The following is a 22,266-nucleotide window of genomic DNA, read 5'->3' on the forward strand; positions in this document are numbered from 1 at the left end:
CTCTTCTAGCTTTGTAGGAGCTCTAGAAGTAGACCTTATTTATAAGGAACGTAAGGATAAAGCTGTACCGTCTATTATTAATCTTATTGAGGAATTTAAGGAGCACTACCGCATGCAGTAAGTAGCATCCTCTGCTAATACTGCTAATAGCTCTACATTTGCAACCCTATAAGGCAACTTAAATACTACTTTAGACGCGAATTCTAACGGCAATTCCAATTCCAATTCCAAATAGAATAAGATATGCGTATACGGCCTTAAGCATTAATTCGGCGACTGCTTCTATATTGTTAAGCGGAAGCGCCCTTAAGGATAGAAGCCAAACCTAGACGTCTAGAAGGAAGTAGATAAAAAGATCTTATCTATACCTTAGATTAAACGCATCGTTAACCTTATCTTAAAAAGAGAATAGGAAGTAAAGAAGAATACAGAATCTATAATAGATTTTAATATTTAGTACTAGTTAAAAACCATTCGAACTCTAGAACACCTAAATACTCAACCCTAGTGTAGATACCCACGTCTATAATAACTAAGAAGACTTTACCTTCTTATATCTAGCAGCAGAAGACGACTACCTAATTACTAGCAGAAATTTTGAAAAGATACAAGCTTACGGAATAGTAATAATTACTGTTAATACACCTACTAGGAGCTTAAAAATAAAGCTATCCTATATAGCATTGGTACCTACTATGTTTATAAATATCGTAGCACTATTAAGAGCTACTGATAACGATATCTATTTCGACTTAGGACGAAACTTGCTATACTGTTTAGCAACTGGCGAAATAGTATGCTATGCAAAATAACTAGGGGGCCACTAGGCACTAATGCACAGAGAGCCTACCCTAGATTTAACAACTTAATCGACCTTCTTAATAAGAAGATATTAACTAAGCAGAATGGCCCGTAAACCAGTCGGAGCTATAGCTATAAAATAGCACAAAATACTTGGCTATGCAGGACCTAACGCTATTAAATAGCTTTCTAAGCACGTTAATGGCGCAGAGCTTAAAGAGCTAATTAACGAACGAGCAACGCTTAAAATTAAATGTAAAGTCTGCTTATTAGCAAAGCATATATGGCAGATCTCTTAAAGACAAGAATATAAATTCCTAGCCACTTAACCATTTGAGCAAGTAGCATTTAATATTATTACCCTTAGAGAACTAGGGTATAATGGTGATAAATACGTAATGCACTTCTGTTATATATATTCTAAATTTAACTTTATATATACCGCTAAGAATAAGGACAAAGCTACTGTCCTACCTACTATCTGCAAGACCTACCGTTTAATTAAAATATAATTCTGCTAGGACGTTATCTTCTTCTAGAGCGATAATAAACGTACTTTTAGATAAATAGGAGACATCTTATATACGTAGTGCGCAGATAAAGGTATTACTTTTAAATACCGAGCCCCGTATATAGAAGAACAAAATAGCGAAGCTAAATGATTTGGACGAACCCTTATAGAACGATTAAGGGCTATATAGCTGGAAGCATTCTTAACCCTATTTCTAGGACCAGAAGCTTTCCTTACTGCTAGCTATATACTTAATTAAACCCTAAATAAGCAACTAGAATGGAAAACTCGGTACAAAATCGCCTATAGTAAGCCGCTATCACTTACCTATATATATATATACGGCTGTAAGACCTATATACTAGACAAATAAATTAAAAGGGGAGATAAGCTTGCTCCTTATGTATTAATTAGACACCTAGTTGGCTACAATTTAACTAATATCTATTAAATCTGGATTCCAAGTCTCCGCAAAGTTATTTAAACTAGAGACGTTATATTTGACGAGACCTCGTTCTATAACCCTAAGGGTTAAAACATTAACTACCTACTAAGGGAAGCATTAGAAGACACCCTCTAGACAATTAGTCTACTAGAACCTCTCTATAAGAACAAATTTAAGGACGAATTAATCCTATATATAGTTAATCTGGACCCTTAAAGATCTACCTTAGGTGCAGATTAAACGACTACCCCTAAATTAAACGATTTAGCAGAGCCTTATATAAAGGATACTAAGCAGTTACTAACTCTTAGCAGAATGGTATCTCTAAATCTACTAGAAACAAACACTATACTAGAAGGACTTTAAGACAATATTCTAGATATAATTAAAGCAATTCCTACCCAGCTAAGCTCCCTAGAACTATCTAATAGGGTAATTAATACAGCTCTATAAGCTAATAAAGTCTTAGCTAAACCTTTTACCAACCTTATTCTACCAGAAGGATCTAAACGAATTTAACGTTAAGCGCATGCGATAGTACTAGCCAATCTATCTACCCTATTTAGTTACTACGCTGGATTTGCTACAGGACTAGTAAAGGACGTCAGCCGAACTAAATCCTTATCTTTATCTCTATATTGTAATAATCTACCTCCTAAACTAAAGAATCTTAAAGAACTAAGAAAGCATCCTTTAACTACTAGCTTTTAAAAAGCTATAGAAAAAGAATACAATGACCTAAAACGCTAAGGGATATTTAAGACTGTACTAAAAGTAGAAGTAGGCAACGAGCAGATCCTTTTACTAAAATAGGTCTTTAAATATAAGCTTAACAGCGACGGCTACCTATAAAAGCTTAAAGCTAGACTATGCGTCCGCGGAGACTTGCAAATTACTAAAGAAGAGACCTATACAGCAACCCTAGCTGCTCAAATATTTCGTGCTCTTATAGCTATAGCAGCCGTATTTAACCTGGAAATTTAATATTATAACGCTATAAACGCATTTATAAACGCTAAGCTTAGTAAACCAATCTACTGCTACTACCTAGAAGGATTTAATTAAAACGGATATGTCCTAAAGTTACTTATGGCGCTATATAGATTGAAAATCTTACCACTACTTTAGTATAAAGAGCTTACTAATATACTGTCTAAATTTGGATTAAAGCCTATCCTAGGTACTAACTGCCTATTTACTAATAGACGACTTATTATCTTCTTTTATGTAGACAATATTGCCGTTCTATTTTCCAAAAAGGACCTCTTAAGACTTAAAGAATTTAAAGTAAAATTGCTGCACTAATATAAGATCCATGTACTGGAAGACCTACAGTAATTTCTAGAAATTTAAATTAAATAAGATTAAGCAAGTAGAAAGCTCTAGCTCTGCTAAGACTCCTATATTAAAAAGATAGCCAGTTAATTTAATATTTAGCCAGAAAGATTTCTTAAGTTATTACTTTTTACTAAAGAACTAATTCCATCTAACTAGTAGAAGAACCCTTAAAGAATGCTAGTCTACTAGTAATAAGTAGGGTCGCTTATATACCTTACCATATTTAAAAGACCTAATATTACTAAGACGCATTCTAAGCTAGCCGAATTCCTTACTAATCCAAATTAAAAACACCTTGACGCAGCTAATTAAGCTATTACCTATTGCCTTAGAACAAAATCGACAGCTATTAAATACTCTGGCGAAGTATTTAGAGCATACGTCTACTTTAGAAACCCTAAAGGAGAAGACGTTACCTTTTACGGAGTATTTAACGCAGCATTTACGGACTATAAAGAAACTAGACGGAGCTCTTAAGGATACCTTTTTATCCTATTTAGAGGACTAATTAATTGGAAGGCGACCCTATAACAATTAGTAACTCGCTTAACTACTAAAGCGGAGCTTCTCTCCCTATCTACTGCTGCTGTTAAAATTATCTAGTAGTAACGATTTTTTAAGGCAATCGGCCTTAACTTAGAACGCGAATTTACTGTGCTCTGTGACAATATGTAGACTATATAACTCCTAAGATAGGATATACTAAAGCTTAACACTAAGCTTCAATATATTAACGTTTATCAGTACTAGTTAAGATAGGAAGTCTAAGATAAAAAGATTAACGTACGATGAGTTCCTATAGACAAAATGCCTGCTAACGGCCTTACCAAAATCTTACCCCGTTAAAAGCACAAAGCATAGATAAAGTAATTAAATTTAGTAGATATTTGATATTAGATTAATACTTTATCTAGTAACTAGCAATATCCGCAATATCCACAATATTTATAATATCCGTTACAGTTACTCTATCCTTTTACTACTCCTAAATTGTATCTAAATTTCCTATTTTGGTATAGTCTCTACCTTTATTTTTGTTTTCTATAGCTTTAACTATACCGTTAAATTTAGGGGGGTATGTAACCTGTAACCGACTACTTGGACTATGCTGAAGACACAAGGTTACAGCCTTTAAGCCTGCATTAGCACTACCCTCGTATACCTCGTATATCTTAAATTACCCTATTTTGACTACGTATTAGTCTACCCTTTTATTTTATTACCTATACCTTCTTTATATATATATACTACTTGATTTCCATAAATTTACAATTAAGTCGTTTATTCAATTCTTCGCACTGTAAAGCTTATAGTTATAAGCCCGGATCGCACTACCTACTAACTAATTAATCTACTACCTTATTTAAGAAGTTACTACTTCTACCTTTGCAGTGTCTTGAGCTTCTTCACCTATTAAATAAACGGACGATTAACCCTAGTTAACGATCGTACGTCTCTGACCGACGAACGAACTGACGAATTAAATCAAAAGTTCGAAACGTTAAAATAAGGTTTTTGCCAAGACGCCAATTGGACCCTGCCTAACCTGTTAAATCTTAAAAATAACGACTATAAGCGAATCAAAAGTTAACCTCATCCTTAACTAGCCTTCTAATTGGATACAGTAGTTCTTTATTATCTAAGACATAGCCACAACTAATAAGGTATAGTAGTACATCGACCTATTTATAAAAGACGAGCGTCTAAAGCTAGTATAACTAAGTCGTCCCATACTAAGGGACATACTACCTACGGCTATATTAATAGCAAAGCTAGACCCAAGTCAGCTTACCGTATACAACTAGCTCTATACTAAATATAAAGACAATATTCGCATATACAAGAAGCAAAAACGGGCTATAAACGATATTAGTAACTATATCGTTCGCACTATATCGGTAGCCTACCTTTTACTTATTAACGACCTTAATATAGTATACAAACGGCTTCAGGCACTTAAGACTACACTAGCCCCTACTACCTTAGGTCAAAAACGAGACGTCCTTAATTAGTACACGGCTTTAAAAGCCTATAATAAAAAGCAGAGTATCAACAAATGGTTAAATAACTGGCGGAACGTCTACAAGCTAGCGGAACAATTAAAGCTACTAAATGTGCAGGGATTTAGGCCACACTATAATTTCATTTAAGTAATTAAACCTATCTCTTCTAGTTTTGAAGGAGCACTAGAAGTAGACCTTATTAGGAAAAAACGGAAGGATAAAACTGCCCTATCTATTATCGATCTAATTAAGGAATTTAAGGAGCACTACCGCATGCAGTAAGCAGCATCCTCTGCTACCCCTGCCAATAACTTAGCCTTTGCAACTCTTTAAGGCAACTCAAATTCAGATTCAAATCCCAACATCAATTCTAATTCCAATAGCAATTCAAATTCAAATTCAAAATGGTATAAGAAATATATATACGGTCTCATACATCAATTTAACAACTACTACTATATTATTAAGCACAAGCGCCCTTAAGGATAGAAACCAAGGGTAGATATCCAAAAGAAAGTAGATAAAATAATCTCATCTATACCATTAATTAAACGCGCGGTTAACCGAATTCAAAAAGAAAAATAGGAAGCAAAGGAGAACAATCAAAAGGACGCAGAATCTACAATTAATTTTAATTCTAAAACCCTACCTTCTAAGACACCAACTAGCTATGCTACCATATTCAGTACTGGTCAAATTCCATTTAAACTCCAGAACACCTAGATACTTAACCCTAGTGTAGATACCCACGTCTATAATAACAAAGAAGACTTTACCTTCTCCTACCTAGCAGCAGAAGACGACTACCTAATTACTAGCAGAAATTTTGAAAAAATACAAGCTTACGGAATAGTAACTATTACTATTAATACACCTACTGGGAAGTCAAAATTAAAGCTATCCTATATAGCACTAGCACCTACCTTTTTTATAAATATCGTAGCACTATTAAGAGCTACTAATAATGATATCCATTTCGACTTAGGACGAAACTTACTATACCATCTAGTAATTAGCGAAACAGTATGCTATGCGAAACGACTAGGGGGCCACTAGGCACTAATGCACAGAAAACCTACCCTAGATTCAACTTAATTAACATTCTTAACTTTAAAAAAAAGATATTAGCCTAGCTAAATAGCCCGTAAACCAGTCGGAGCCACCGCTATAAAATGGCACAAAATACTCGGCCATGTAGGACCTAATGCTATTAAGCAGCTTCCTAAGCACGTCAATGGCGCAGAGCTAACCAAATTAACTACTAAACGAGCACCGCTTAAAATTAAGTGTAAAGTTTACTTAATATTAAAGCACACACAGCAGATCTCTTAAAGACAAGAACACGAATTTCCAGCCACTCGACCATTTAAGAGGGTAGCATTCGATATTATTACCCTTAGAGAACTAGGGTACAACGGCGATAAATACGTAATACATTTCTATTGTATATATTCTAAATTTAACTTTATATACACCGCTAAGAATAAGAACAAAGCTACTGTCCTACCTACCATCTATAAGACCCACCGTTTAATTAAAATACGATTCCACTAGGACGTCGTCTTCTTCTAGAGCGATAACGAACGTGCTTTTAGACAAACAAGAGACACCTTACATATATAGTATGCAGACAAAGGCATCACTTTTAAATGCCGAGCACCGTATACTAAGGAACAAAATGGTAGAGCAGAACGATCTAGACAAACCCTTATAGAACGATCAAGGGCTATACAGCTAGAAGTATCCTTACCCCTATCCCTAGGACCAGAAGCTTTCCTTACTACTGGCTATATACTTAATCAAACCCCAAATAAGCAACTAGGATGGAAAACTCCATACGAGATCGCCTACGGCAAGCCGCCATCACTTACCCATATACACGTATATGGCTATAAGACCTATACGCTGGACAAACGAGTTAAAAGGGGAGATAAGCTAGGTCCCCGTGCATTAATTAGACACCTAGTCGGCTACAATTTAACTAATATCTATTAAATCTGGATTCCAAGTCTCTACAAAGTCATTTAAACTAGAGACATCACATTTAACAAAACCTCGTTCTATAACCCCAAGGGTTAGAACATTAACTACCTACTAAGGGAAGTATTAGAGGACACCCTATAGACAATCAGTCTACTAGAACCTCTATACAAGGACAAATCTAAGGACGAATCAATCCTATACACAGTTAATCTGGACCCTTAAAGATCTACCTTAGGTGTAGATTAAACAACTATACCTAAATCGAACGATTCAGCAGAGCCTTATATAAAGGATACTAAGCAGTTACCGACACCTAGCAGAACGGTATCTCCAGATTTACCAGAATCAAACACCTCGCCGTAAGGACTTCAAGATAACATACTAGATATAATTAAAACAATTCCTACCTAGCTAAGCTCTCTAGAACTATCTAATAGAGCAACTAATACAGCTCCATAAGCTAACGAAGTCTCGGCAAAACCTTCTACTAATCTTATCCTACCAGAAGGATTAAAATAAATTCAACGTTAAGCGCATACAGTAGCACTAGCCAATCTATCTACCCTATTTGGTTACTACGCTAGCTTTACCACAGGGCTAGTAAAGGACATCAACCAAACTAGATCCTTATCTCTATATCGGGACAACCTTCCTCCTAAACTAAAGAATCTTAAAGATCTAAGAAAGCACCCTTTAACTACTAGCTTTTAAAAGGCTATAGAAAAAAAATACAATGACCTAAAACGCTAAGGGACATTTAAGACTATACCAAAAGCAGAAGCAGGCAACAAGCAGATCCTTTTACTAAAATGGGTCTTCAAATATAAGCTCGACAGTGACGGTTACCTTTAAAAGCTTAAAGCTCAACTATACGTCCGCGGAGACCTACAGATTACAGAGAAAGAGACCTATGCAGTAACCCTAGCTGCTCGAATATTCCGTGCTCTCATAGCTATAGCAGCCGCATTCAACCTGGAAATTTAATAGTATAACGCTGTAAACGCATTTACAAACGCCAAGCTCAGTAAACCAATATACTACTACTGCCCAGAAGGATTTAATCAAAACGGACATGTCCTAAAGCTACTTATGGCGCTATATAGATTAAAAATCTCACCACTACTTTAGTACAAAGAACTTACCAATACACTAGCTAAATTTGGATTAGAACCAGTACCAGGCACTAACTACCTATTTACCGATAGACGACTTATTATCTTCTTCTATGTAGACGATATAGCCGTCCTATTTACTAAGAAGGACCTTTTAAGACTTAAAGAATTTAAAGCAAAATTGCTGCACTAATACGAGATCCGTGCACTAGGAGACCTACAGTAGTTCCTAGGTATTCAAATTAGTCGAGATCAAGCAAGTAGGAAGCTCTGGCTTTGCCAAGACTCCTATATCAAAAAGATAGCCAATCGATTTAATATTCAACTAGGAAGATTTTCTAAATCTCCACTACCTGCTAAACTGATTCCGTCTAACCAGTAGACGAACCCTTAAAGAACACTAGCCTATCAGTAACGGGTTGGTTCTCTTACACACCTAGCCGTATTTAGAAGACCTAATATTACTAAGACGCATTTTAAGCTGGCCGAATTCCTTACTAATCTAAATTAAGAACACCTTAATGCAGCAAACTAAGCCATTTCCTACTGCCTTAGAACAAAATCAACAGCTATTAAATACTCTGGCGAAGCCTTTAGAGCATACGTCTATTATAGAAACTTAAAAGGAGAAGACATCACCTTTTACAGAGCATCTAATACAGTATTTATAAACGATAAAGAGACTAGACGGAGCTCTTAGGGGTACCTATTTATACTATTCGGAGGACCAATCAATTACTTATTTAACTACTAAAGCGGAGCTTCTCTCCCTATCTACTACTGCCGTTGAAATTATCTGGTGGCAACGATTCTTTAAGGTAATCAGCTTCAACTTAGAACGCGATTTTACCGTGCTTTGCGACAATATACAAACCGTACGACTCCTAAGACAGGATACACCAAAGCTTAATACTAAGCTTCAACATATCAACGTCTATCAGCACTAGCTGAGACAGGAAGTCCAAGACAAAAAGATTGACGTCTAGTGGGTCCCTACAGACAAGATACCTACCAACAGCCTTACTAAGATCTTACCCCTTCAAAAGCACGAGGCATAGATAAAGCAGTTAAATTTGGTAGATATTTGACATCAGATTACTATTCTATCTAGCAACTAGCACCTTCGCAATATTTGCAATATCCGCAATGTCCGTGATATTCGCAATATCCGCAATATTTGTAATATTCGCAATATGCCATTCTTACCCTACCCTTTACTACTCTTAAATTATATCTAAATTTCCTATTTTGGTATAGCCTCTACCCTCATTTCACGTTCTACAGCTTTAACTACACCATTAAATCTAGGGGGGTGTGTAACCGACTACTTAGACTGTGCTGAAGACACAAGGTTGCAGCCTTCAAGCCTACATCAGCACTACCCTCGTATACCTCGTATACCTCGTATATCTTAAATTACCCTATTTCGACTACGTATTAGTCTACCCTTTTATTTTATTACCTACACCTTCTTCATGTATATATACTACTTGATTTCCATAGATTTACAATTAAGTCGTTCATTCAATTCTTCGCACTGCAAAGCTTACATAACCGACTACCGAGGCTCGCATTACCTTATAACTCACCACCCGTTTCTTGACATCGTATATCTCACTACCTATGTCTTACCTATTTCCATTACCTATTGCCGACTGTAAGCGCCCTCTACCTCGGCAATTATACATCATCGTTATTATCTTTTTGTTACCTACTTCGTGTATATATAAACGCTTTAGAGCTACATTTACAATCAAGTCGTTCATTTAATTCTTCGCACTGTAAAGCTTATAGTTAATAATAGGAGTTATAGAGTAAGCCATTAGGCTACTAAAATTAGACTTTAACTTATTAATATAAAGTAACTAATTTAATATAAAGCCATTTTTAGGTAAGTTGGTAAACTAGGTGTTATATATTTCGATATTATAATAATTAAAATAATTGACCTTTAGAAAGTAAAGCTACTGTATTATAGTAAAGCGCCTTATAGTATACCGTTTGGTAAATTGCCGACTTAGGTATTCGCTACCTTTTACTACTATAGGCCTTATAACCAGTATATCCAGTCTAGAAGGTAGCTATAGTAACTGCCTCTAAGTCTTTAGTATATTTTAGCCAAAGTAGTAGATATAGCCAGTATAGTAATGTTACTGACTATATATACACATAATTTATATATAAATATATATATATGCAATTAGAAGCTCCTTTACTGCGGTAAGTATAGGTAGGAAGCTAAGAATAGGCCCTAGATTAAGCCCGTTGCTTTCACTAAATAGGAGAAAAAAGGTTGGATCTTTAAGGCTATTGGCGTCTTTAATATAAGCTTTATATATACCTATATTATCACCCTTTATAACTAGGCCTATTTAAAACCACTATTCCTTGTAACGACTATACGTCTTTATACATTTAGTCTGTAATATACTTTTAAACTTTTTAATTTACTTCTAATTAATAGCTAAAATAGGTAATAATATAGCCACAGTTAGAGCTTGCCGCGAGAAAGGTGGTATTAGTAGTAAAGTAGGTACTAGTAGTAAAGTATATAGGGGTGTTTAGTTACACCTCTATATTCAATATAGAGGCTCTATATTGTAACCGAAATTAGGTATAATAGTAAGTCTTTTAAGTCTTTTAATAGCCTCGGACTTGAATAAATTGCTTAGCGCTCTAAAATTATTAAATTAAATTAACTTAGGCTAGTTCCGGAATATTTAAAAGGCTTAAATTGTTAAGATAGTATATATAGTCCCTATAGAAAGTCTTAGCATAGTGTAGTAATAAAAAGTTGCCTAATTTGCCGGAATTTTACCCACAGAGCCTTTGTATAAGCTCCTCTATATAGCGCCGCCGGTTATAAGAGGAAATCCACAATATATAATATTATTAGCGTAGTGTTAAGGGCTTTGGTAATAAGATTGGGTTATTATTATCTACTATCTATTAGTCCTCTATTTACTGCTTAAGCTATTTTATATCTGCTTACTAACCTTACCGGCTAATATTAATAACGGCGTTCTTATCCTATTGGCCTAAATATATAGCAGCACTAATTATATTAACTTTAAGCCTCGCCTTATTTAGCTGTACTATATTTCTAGTAATACTAAACACTTATTCTAGCTTATTGCTTATTGCTAGTGCACTAAATTAATTAATCGCGAAGTGTAAAAGTCGTAGATAGTTAATATGGAGAGCTTACTAGTCCTAAATAGGGTTTAAGACCTTCTTTTCCCTATACGGATTGTTCTTTATCTAATCCTCGTACTTATCGCAAGTCTTATCTTTATTAGAGTTGTCACTAAAGCCTTTATTTAGGAAGGCTCTTAAGCTATCCTCCTTTTACCGCTAGCGCCTAACTAGCCGAGCTTCTTTATCTATAGACAGCTTTATATTCTTATATATAGCCTACTACCCTTTAACGTGTTCCTCTATAATATTAATCTACTCCTACCTACTGGCCTATTTATCCTTAATATACTTCTATTTATATTGTAGGTAAAGAGCAACTAAAGTAACGTAGGTGGCGTAGTTATTAGTAAGTTTATAGTACTTATTAAGCTTCTCCTATCTAAGCTAGAGGCTAGTATAAAAACAAAACTTAGGATCGTCCTTATACTAATACACGAATTTATTAAGCCTTTTAATTAGGTAGAATATTAAGGGGAGGACCTCCTATAGAGCGCCATTTTTGCCTAATATTAGTAGTTAGCAGAAAGCTAGTAAACTCTACGAAAGAAGCTTACTTTAAGCAGCCCTACCTTTCAGAAGCTTAGTGATTTCTTTAAGCGGCTTTAGGATCCGTATATACTCTTTTAATACATTTTAATCCCCGCGGCTTAATATATTGTCTATAATTAACGGCTTCTTCTTACCTTTAGCTGGATAAGGCCTTATCCCATCCTTTATAGCGCGCTTATAGTAGGCCTTCTACTCCTACTCTTCCTTTTTAATAAATGCATTAATAGCTAATATTAGGTGGATCGCCTAATTAATTATATCGTATATAGAGTTTTAGCACTTGTTAATATTAAGGATAAGCTTTTAGCTAGTTTGTATAGTGCTACCTTTAATAGCTAATAGCATAGAGATGCTAAAGATTTGCTAAAACTCTTTAAATTGCTGTTTGCGCTATAAGGAAGTTAAGCTAATATAAATAATAATATTATAAAGCTTTTTAATAGGACCTTATTTCCTTTAGAGCTCTAGCTATTAAATTTTATCTTTAGCCTCCTTAAGCTTAGTTTATAATACGTTCTTATCCTTTTTATAAAGAATCGCTTAAGTTATAAGATTAATAATATAGCCTACGCATCGTAGTTAACATTCTTTCCAGTTAAACTAGAGCTCCTCCCCTAAAGTTTTTATATAGGTGTTATTGTTTAACGCGTTATCTAGTATAAAGTAGCCTAGCTTATTACTAATATTAAACTTAGTAAGGATCGCGGCCACGCTGTTGGTAATATTAATCCCAGTATATTGGCTAGCGAGGTCTAAAATACTAAGTAAAAAGCTTTAATATTACCTAGTATTGTTAATAAAGTAAATAATAATTTTATAGAGACTTAGTAAGCTTTAAAAGGTCTATATATCTATAGAAATATAAAATTTATTATACGCGCGCTTAAGCAATTCTATTACTACGCCTTAATACCGCTTAAAATCCTTATATATTTATTCGCGTAGTATATTCTAAGTAGGAAGGATATATTTAATATTAGTGTTAAGGTAGAAAATAAGGTCTTAAAAGTAGTTGCTATTAACTTAATTAAATACAATTTAGTCCTAAATAATCCACCTAGTTAGGAGCTTTTTAGATTAAGCTTTATTAAATGCCCTCTGTTAGCTTTTAATAGCATTTTATTTATCTAGAGTCCTATTTATTATACTAATAAGCGTATTAGGACCTTATTCTAGCAGCTTAATTATTCTATTTTTACTAATATTGTACTTCTCTTTAAGGTGCTCTACGTATTTACTAGTTAAACTATTAAGCTAGCGATAGCTAGTAGCGTATTTTGTTTTCGTCTTCTTATTATAAGCTTTGTATACCGTATAGATTTTCTATGTTTCCGTCTAGTAAATTTTATAGTAATGTTGCCAAATATGCGATCGTCGGTCTCGTTTAGATGGTGGAGGAATTTAGAAGCCAGGAAATAGCTTCTAATTAAGGCCTTTGTATATATCTACTTCTAAATTCGCTAAGTCCCCCGCTAGGTCTGTATTAGTGGCGCGATTATTAAAGTTATTAGTTTTTTTAAAGCTTTGTAGGTACCTGTAATTTACTAAAAGCTATAAAAGGTATAGATAAAGTAGTTTCTACGTCTATATAGATGGAAATAGATAGTAGTATTAATTGGTAAATAAATAATAAATTTTAAAAGGACCTTTGGCGGGTATATACTCCATAACTTTAGTAAGCTTAGTAGCTTAAATATTCCTCTAAGGTGCCTAGAGAGGACCTGTAGGATAAGCGGAAGTTGCCGAATACTAGTATGGGTCCTAAGAAAAGTAACTGAGCGCTTACTTACTAGGTCCTTTGGTAGCACCTTAGAGGTATTCTAACTAAAAACCTTACCTATTTTATTTAATTAATTTAAGCCGCCCCACCCCTCTGCACTAGAATTGTTGCCTAACGCCGCTTCGTGAATTGTATTGATTTGAATTGATTTGTAATTAATTCAAATCAATTCGGGCTTAATTGGAAGACTTACTGCCATGCCTGAACCTAAATGGAGCTCAAATCTGAATATGAGGTGGGTGTTCGGTAAATCTGACGACTTTTGAATATGAAGCTCCTCCATATCGGTAAGCGCGTCAAATTTGCAAGCTATACTGTATACAGTAGTTGAAATGAGGTTCTTGGCACCATTTCAATATGTAGCTTNNAGCTCCCATTCCATATTCCATATNAATATGGAGCTCCCACATACGCGCCAAAGTGACGACTTCTCGTGATATGGCGACTCCACACGCCTCGACCGCGATACTGCTGTCGCAATTGCAAGCCTTATATAATATTATTATCTTAACTTTCGTAAACGCGATGAGCTTATATCTAGGGCATTATAGGCGTTGCGGGCGTCGCAGGTGTCACTATAACTCTACTACGGGTCGCACGGGAGGTGGGCGAAGGCGTAGAAAACGTCAATCGCAGAGAGGGCGTTGGCCGAGGAGGAGGCTCCATTGCCATACTAAAATAGGGAGTCGCGATAGAGGCCTGGTGGCAGAGAGGGGCTCATTCGAATCGCTCACTAACGTCAATCATGTATTATGCGAAGTTAAATATGGAGCCTTAACCGAACAGTCGACTCAATTATATTTAAATGGCAGCCGCCACTAATTACAAATCGGGTGACACTAAAAGGCGCACGGATTGACAGATTATGAATAAGGAGGCAATTTGCAACCGAACACCCCCTATATTGGCGGTAGAGTACGTATTAGCGGTAGAGTATGTATTAATGGTAGAGCATATATTGGTGGTAAAGTAGGTATTGGCGGTAGAGTAGGTATAGGAGTTAGTTCCGGTAAAGACGTATTTGGGCTATATAGAGTGCCCCTTCTGCTGTATAAAGCTTTATCTGTGGTATATAGCAGAGGAATAAGCAAGTGAGCTTCACCCCGCCGATCAAGAATGCGGTACTCCCGTTGTATTGCCCTAATTATCTTTCACCATTAAGCTATTTCAGGGGTATTTTAGCTGTTCTGGCTATGAAGTAGGAAAAAATTCTCATTTTCAGGTAGAGCAGTTCACTGGCGCCTTATAGGACAATTCTTAATAGTAAAACCTAACTCTATAAGTGCTCTCCGCTTATTTAAATTATACTTAAAATTTAAAAAATAAATAAATAGAAGTGAAGGTAATATATATAATAGTATTAATAAAAATATCGACAAAAAGGAAGGTGCAATACTAAGATATTTTAACGTTTATAATATTTTGATATTTATTACGTAAATTCTGCCATAACTTACTATACGCGGTTTTGTTTCTAATTAATTGAAAATAAACTTAGCAGCCAATTAGAAGCAGGCTTAATAGGAGTTTAAAAACTTAAACAGCTAAAAGTATAAACTACTTATACCTTGGGTCAATAAAATAGGCCTTTATTTATAAAATCTAAAGCTATATTAATAGGGCTATATAGGGTATATTATTTTAATAAAGGAGGTAATGCTTAGCCTAGTATTCTACTACCTAAGATCTTATAAACATATTATTTACTAAATTATTATATACTTAAGATTATAAAGCAGTATCTGTTTTATAGTTTTATTTATTAATTTTATTAAATAAGACTTATTTTTAGTAGTTATAAAGGCATTTTTATAAAATAAGCGTCTGTATTAGGAATATAGGCAAGTTGCCGTTATGTAAGGCATGTTGCCGTTACGTGTTGCCACGGCACTAGCGTAGTGAGGAGCCCTAAGCTCCTTGCCCTTCCTTAAGCAAGAGGAAAATAGAATAACAATTATCATACTACCTATAACTTGTAGATATATAATATCACCTTATAAAACCAATACTAATTAGTGATTAACTTTACTGTTATACTATAGAACAGCTAGGTATTCCACTAAGAAGAGATAAGCTATTGTTACGGCTCGTATAAATGCCTCTAAACCGAAGCTTGTAGAATTCTATATTACGAAAATACTAAGCTAAAAAGAAGGAAAAGGGGTCGCTAGAACCGATGTAAACAAATATATAGGGTAAGCCGCTAAGGCGCTAGCTTTGGGCGGGTTAATCGTAGGTTAGCGGAATATGGCAGAATTTAGCAGGTAACGTGCAATAGCGCCGTTATATTACCCCCCTCTTTAAAAGAATGCCTACCCTTAGGCTTAGTTAGAAATAGGGTAGCACTGAGCTTATAAATGTAGGATTATAAAATATAAGATAAGGAGATAAAAAGGAAATATAAGTATGTCTAGACTAAGTATAAAGGGCGATTATAGGCTAAGTGGAAGCACTAGGCTAGAAAGAGTAGCCGCTAAAAGTCTTAGCACAGATCTAACTAATTAGACAACTTTAACCGGTGGTTAAAGTTCCTAAACATCTAAAATTTTACGGTATTGGCAGAAAACGGCAGAATATAGTAGAATTTGGCAGAATTTGGCAGACAGCTATATTAGGGCTTTAGGGCGTTTTTATCCCTATATTCTTCCAGTAACTTATCGTCTTTATTATACTAGCATTTTATCTATTTATCTAGGTACTTTAGGGGTCTAGGCGTATTAGGGTATTAGTTATAGAATTCTTTAAACTTCTAGGGGTAGCCTATAAAGTTCTATATAGGGTACTAGGTTGGGTTAGGATTATAGCCCTTCTATTAGATATAGTATTTTAGCGTTCCCCGTACTATTTTACAGGCTAGTATTTTATTAACCTTCTATTTATTATTACCGTTTACTTAAACTAGTAGGGGAGGCTTGTTCTTTTATTTAGGCAATAGGTTATTTATAGCTTTCCGTAACTTATTTAGTAAAAAGATAAGGTAAACCCTAATTATATCTAGGAGCTTTATCTTATATAAGTTGCCTATCTTCTTAAAAACCTTATACGGTCCTACTATCTAGTAGTCTAGCTTACGGCTAGGTCGTTTAGTTTTCTAATTCCTTATTATAACCCAGACTATATCGCCAGGGGCAAAATCGGGCTCTTGACGGTGTTTGTTCGCCTACTATTTTATTAACCTCTAAGCTTTTTCTAGGTTCTCGCGGGCTACCATCTAGGCTTCCTCCAATTATTTAGCGTACTATTAGGCCTTAGCATAGGATAGCTTCTCTTATATAGTTTAGGGTTCTTCTGGCCTTTTCTAGTTAAAGCTTATATAGGGTAGGTATCCTATTTCTAGCTAAATCGGGGCGAACCCTATAAAGTTATAGGGTAAGGTTGCTTGCGCGTAGTCTATTAAGGGTAGTAGTTTAGACTAGTTATTCTAGAAATAGTTAATAAAGGGCCTAAGCCTCTAGTCTAGGTACTAATTTATAATCTCTATCTAATCGTTTATCTAGGGGTAATAAGCTATAGAAAGCTTTAGCTTAATACCTAAGATCCAGGTAAACTTATTCTAGAAGGCCGATATAAACTATAGCCTATAATTAGATATAATAGTATCTAGTAGTCCGTAAATTTAGTAGACGTAATAGATATATAGCTAGGCTGCCTCTTTAGTATTAATGTTCTTATAACAGGGAATTAAGAATAGGCGTTTACTAAAGCGGTTAACTATAACTATAACCATATTATATCCGTTACGGTCCCTAGGTAGTTTATAAAAGTCTATAAAAATATACTACTAAGGCCACTCTAGTATTAGGAGTGGCTTAAGTAGTCCTAGGGTTTTATTCTGTGGGATTATAGCTCTTTAGCAGTCTTTATAGTTCCGTATATATCGATTAATATTTATAACTATTCTCGGCTAGTAGTAGCGATAGTTAATAATTTTACGGGTCTTATTCTTGCTAGGGTGTGCTATAAAGACCTAGCAATAAGCTTCGCGGATTAGTTTAGTCCGTAGATTATTAATATTAGGGACTATAAGCCGCTCCTAGTATAGGAGCAATCCTTCCTCTATCTTAAAATTGGGGTCTTTTTCGCGACTTGTTTATAGAGGGCCCTTAAAGTATTAGCTGTGCAGTTTATAGTTAGGAGGCGGTTAATTAGCCCTATTAGCTTATCTAAGGACTTCTTTATTAGTGCTAGCTCGTTTTACTAAAAGTCTAGCTCTTTAAGGATCTATAGGTTAAGCTATTCTAGATAGAGAAGGGCGCGTGTCTAATATTAGGTCTTTAGCTTATCCTAGGGTCCTACGTCTTATTCTCTTTAGGTTAGGGCATTAGCCTTAAAGTTTTGCTTACTAGAACGATATATAATCGTAAAGAAGAATTAGGAGAGTATTTTAGCCTACTAGGCTTATTATTTAGTAAGCTACTTTATAGTTATAAAGTACTCTAGGGCTTTATAATCTATATATATCTTAATCCGGAAGTTTATACCTTTAAGCTCTACACGCTATTAAGAGAGTAATTAAATAATAGCTAGCATTTTTTTATCGTGTACTTTATAGTTATACTTAGCCGGGTTTATTATCTTTAAGAAGAAAGCTATAGGGTACTATTCGCCGTCTAAATGTAACTATAATAGGATTCCCGCTACGACCCCATTAGAGGCATCTGTTTTTAGCATTAATTTAAGGTTTAGGTTATAGTGATAAAGGATTAGAAAAGAGATAAGCCAATTCTTTACCTCTTTAAAGGCTTCTATATAGCTATTATTAAAAATAAAAGGTATATCCTTCCTAGTTAGTTATATAAGAGGTTTTGCTATAATTCTGTAGTTACGGATAAACTAGTAATAGAAGTTATAAAAACTAAGGAAGGATTAGATTTCTTTTACTATATAAGGGGGCTTCTAATTATAGATTGCCTCTACCTTCTTAGGGTTAACCTTAATTCCTTTTATAGTTACGATAAACCTAAGGTATTTTATACGTTTTACCCTAAACTTATATTTCTTAATATTAACTTATAAGCCTGCGTTCCGTAGTTTCTCTAGAACCGTTTTAATATAAACTTAATACTTAAGTTTGTCGTCTAAGTATATAAGAATATTGTCTAGGTATACCGTACAGAATTTGTTAAGGTAATTAAAAAGAATGTTATTTATATACCTTTAGTACATAGCTAGTCCGTTTATTAGTTTAAAAGGAAGAACTTTATATTTATAGGAACTATAATAGGTACGGAACGTTATTAAATCTTTAGATATAGGGTCTATTCTAATTTAGTAGAAAGCTTAGCAGATATTAAGTTTAGTAAAGATCTTTACCTAGCTTAGACGTGTAAGGGTCTTGTTAATTAAAGGAATAGGATACCGGTCCTTTTAAGTAATAGTGTTTAGCTTTTAATAGTTAATATAAAAACAAAGGCCTCTATTAGGCTTTGTTACGAACAGAATAGGAGAAGTAAAAGGGGCTTAACTTAGCTTAATAAACCCTTTATCTAGGTTTTTAATTAAGTACTACTTTATTGCTTTTAGCTTATCCATTAATTAATAGTAGAGGGGGCTATAGCCTAGCGAGTTATTAGCTTCTAATTAAATCTTATAATTATACGTCTAGTAGGGGGGTAACTTATCTAAGGCCGCCTTTAAGAATGTATCCCTGTAGTCTGTATAAATGGTAAAAAAAAAGGCATTTAACTAGTTCCTTATTGGTTTCCTTAGCTAGCCTTTCCTCTCTATTATTAATAATTCGGTTAATCTTATATAGGCTTATTATAAAGACCTTATTATCCTTTCGGTATATATTAAAGTGAAACGCTATAGCGCTAATTACGGCAATATTTATAGTGTAGGGGTTGCCTAATAATAGGGGCGTACGTAACCCTAGGGACTTTTAGGGTACTGGCGTTATTATTACTCCTTTTAGCTCCTATTACATCTTTCGGAGGTTATCCCTTATATTCTATTAATACGTTCTTTTTTATACCAGTTAAATCTGTATAATTTAGACGTTGTCTATATTACTATCTATCCCGCTTCTATACGTAGAGTTCTCTTTAAATATAGCGCTTTAGAAGAGTATCTTTATTAGTATAAAGTTCTTTCTAGCTTTGTGGCGGGCGTCTTTTTAGATAAAGGCTAGGTTACGGGCCCAGATATCTTACTAGTAGGTAAGGTTAGCCTTTACGGCTAGTATCTTGTGGTTAGTTTAGATCTCCCTAATAAAGAAGGGTAACTTTAGTTTATCCTCCGGCTAAACAAACTATCTTTATTATATGTTTAACCAAATATTAAAATAGAACATTTATTTTTATCTAAGGATTATATTGTGGGACCTTAGGTCTAGAATGTAAAAAAGGATATTATATTAGCGTTGTCCGTTAAGAGCGATATATAACTTTAAGACGTAGGTAATAGGCTAACTGGCTTAGCTATTATAGCCTTTTACCTAAATAGGCTTCTCTAGTTGGATGGCTTCTGCATTTAGAAACTTAGCAATATTATTTATATAGGCAGTATTTATAAAGGTAAAGCTATTTACTCTAGTGTTAATAAGGGCGGTTATATTAACTCTATATTTATTTTAAGATACTATACATAGAACTATAAAATGCTTTCCACCTATTAACTAACTAAGATTAATCTCTTTAAGATCGATAGGGTACCCTAGGGGGGAGTCTTTCCCTAGGGTTCTTCTTTTCCTAACTTATCGGACGTTTCTTCTTCCTCTATCTCCTTAATATTGCCTATATCCTTTAGCTCCGGGTAGGATAAGATAAAGTAACCCTACTTATTATAGTTATAGCACGTAGCTAAGGCAGGGTTAATTAGAATATTGTGGTAAATACTAGTTAATAGTGTGGTATATAACTAGTTAGGTAAGGCTCGCCGGTGCGTAGTTATAACTGCCTTTAGTATAAGAGTAGTTGTAACTTATCTTCCTACTCTAGCTCCTATAAGTATAGCTAGTGAGTTCTAATTATTACGGAGTCACTTCTGCCAATTAGGGTAGGCGTTAATCCGCTTTAGTTCTAAGTCTAATAATAGGTAATAAGCTGCAAGTCTTTTATAGGTTAGTAGGTTATTTAAGGTTATAGCGATCTTTTCTTATAGCTGGATTATTAGCTTATTGTACAGGTCTAATCGGTAGTTCTTAAGGGGAACCTGGCCTTCTCCTATAAGGTATAGGAATTAAGTCTAGAATTCGGCAAAGGGTTAGTTTAGTTTTATTATTAAGCGATTATAGTTATAACGGGCATCCCGTACTTTATTTGGGTTAATATAAATAGCCGCTAGGTACCGTATTATTTCGTTAACAGATATAAATCGGATAGGGAAGTCGTCCTTAAACTTAGCTTAAAGGTGCCGTTAGGCGTCCCCTATAGTTCGACTAAAGAGGTAGAGTATTTTAGCTTCTTTGGAAAGAAAGTAGTTATAGTTAATACGGAGCTTTCCTTATACTTAAATCCTCTAATTCTTAAAGGTAGGGTCTATTCTATTAGATAGTAGTAGGGGGTTAGGGAGCTTAACGGACTTTAATTACTTCGTTATTATATCCGTACTCCTAGTATATCGTATTTAGTAGAGTAAATAGGTTAGCTAGGGCTTTAAGAATGGGAAGCTAGGCTATTTTATAGGGCCGTAAGGCTTTCTAGGATCTCTTATAGGGTCTCTTATATATTTCTTACTTTAAGACGATCGGCTTCTTGGCTAGCTATAAGGGCGCGAATCTGCTTATATACGTCTATAACGTTATTATTATCTTTAATTTCTGATCCTAATTAGATTTTAGGTTCCTCTTAGGTAGAGGCAGCTCTCTTAAATAAGCTTACTTTAGGTGCCATTATTAGCTTCCTAAGGTTTATCGGTATTATATGTTTCGGTTTTAATTCTAGGGGTATAGGTCTAGTCCTATTTAGCTTATAAGGTAAAATATTATCTAGGCCTTCCTAGGTAATATAGAGTTGTTTTAGTGTCTAAGTATAGCATGTTAACGCGTCGTTATAAACAAAGTTTCTTTTAGGGTGGGATATTATCTAGACCTTCCCAGGTAAGGTAGGGTAAGCTTAGTATAATATTACGGCTTATATAAATGCCTCTAAACCAAAGCTTATAGAATACTGTATTATAAAGATACTAAGCTAAAGAGAAGGAAAAGGGGTTGTTAGGACTAATGTAAATAAATATATAGGGTAAGCCGCTAAGGCGCTAGCTTTGGGCGGGCTAATTGTAGGTCGGCGGAATATGGCAGAATTTAGCAGGTAACGTGCGATAGCGCCGTTACAGCTATTATACTAGTGCTACTTATACTAGAGGAAGCTGTCTTTTAAGGTTAGAACTGGTTCTAAACCTTAAATAAAACTCTTTTATAAATCTAAGGATCTAAAAGGCCAGAACTAGTCCTAAGCCTTTCCCAGATTATAGATTCTTGCGTCTATTATATAGAATAATACGCTTTATAAGTCCTTGTAATTTAAGGCCAGAACTAGTCCTAAGCCCTATAATTACAGATTCTTATTATAAACGCATACTAAATAATAATCCCTACACTAATAATA

Source organism: Cenococcum geophilum (genome assembly GCF_001692895.1).
Source record: "Cenococcum geophilum 1.58 unplaced genomic scaffold K441scaffold_18, whole genome shotgun sequence".
Taxonomy (NCBI): Eukaryota; Fungi; Ascomycota; class Dothideomycetes; order Gloniales; family Gloniaceae; genus Cenococcum; species Cenococcum geophilum.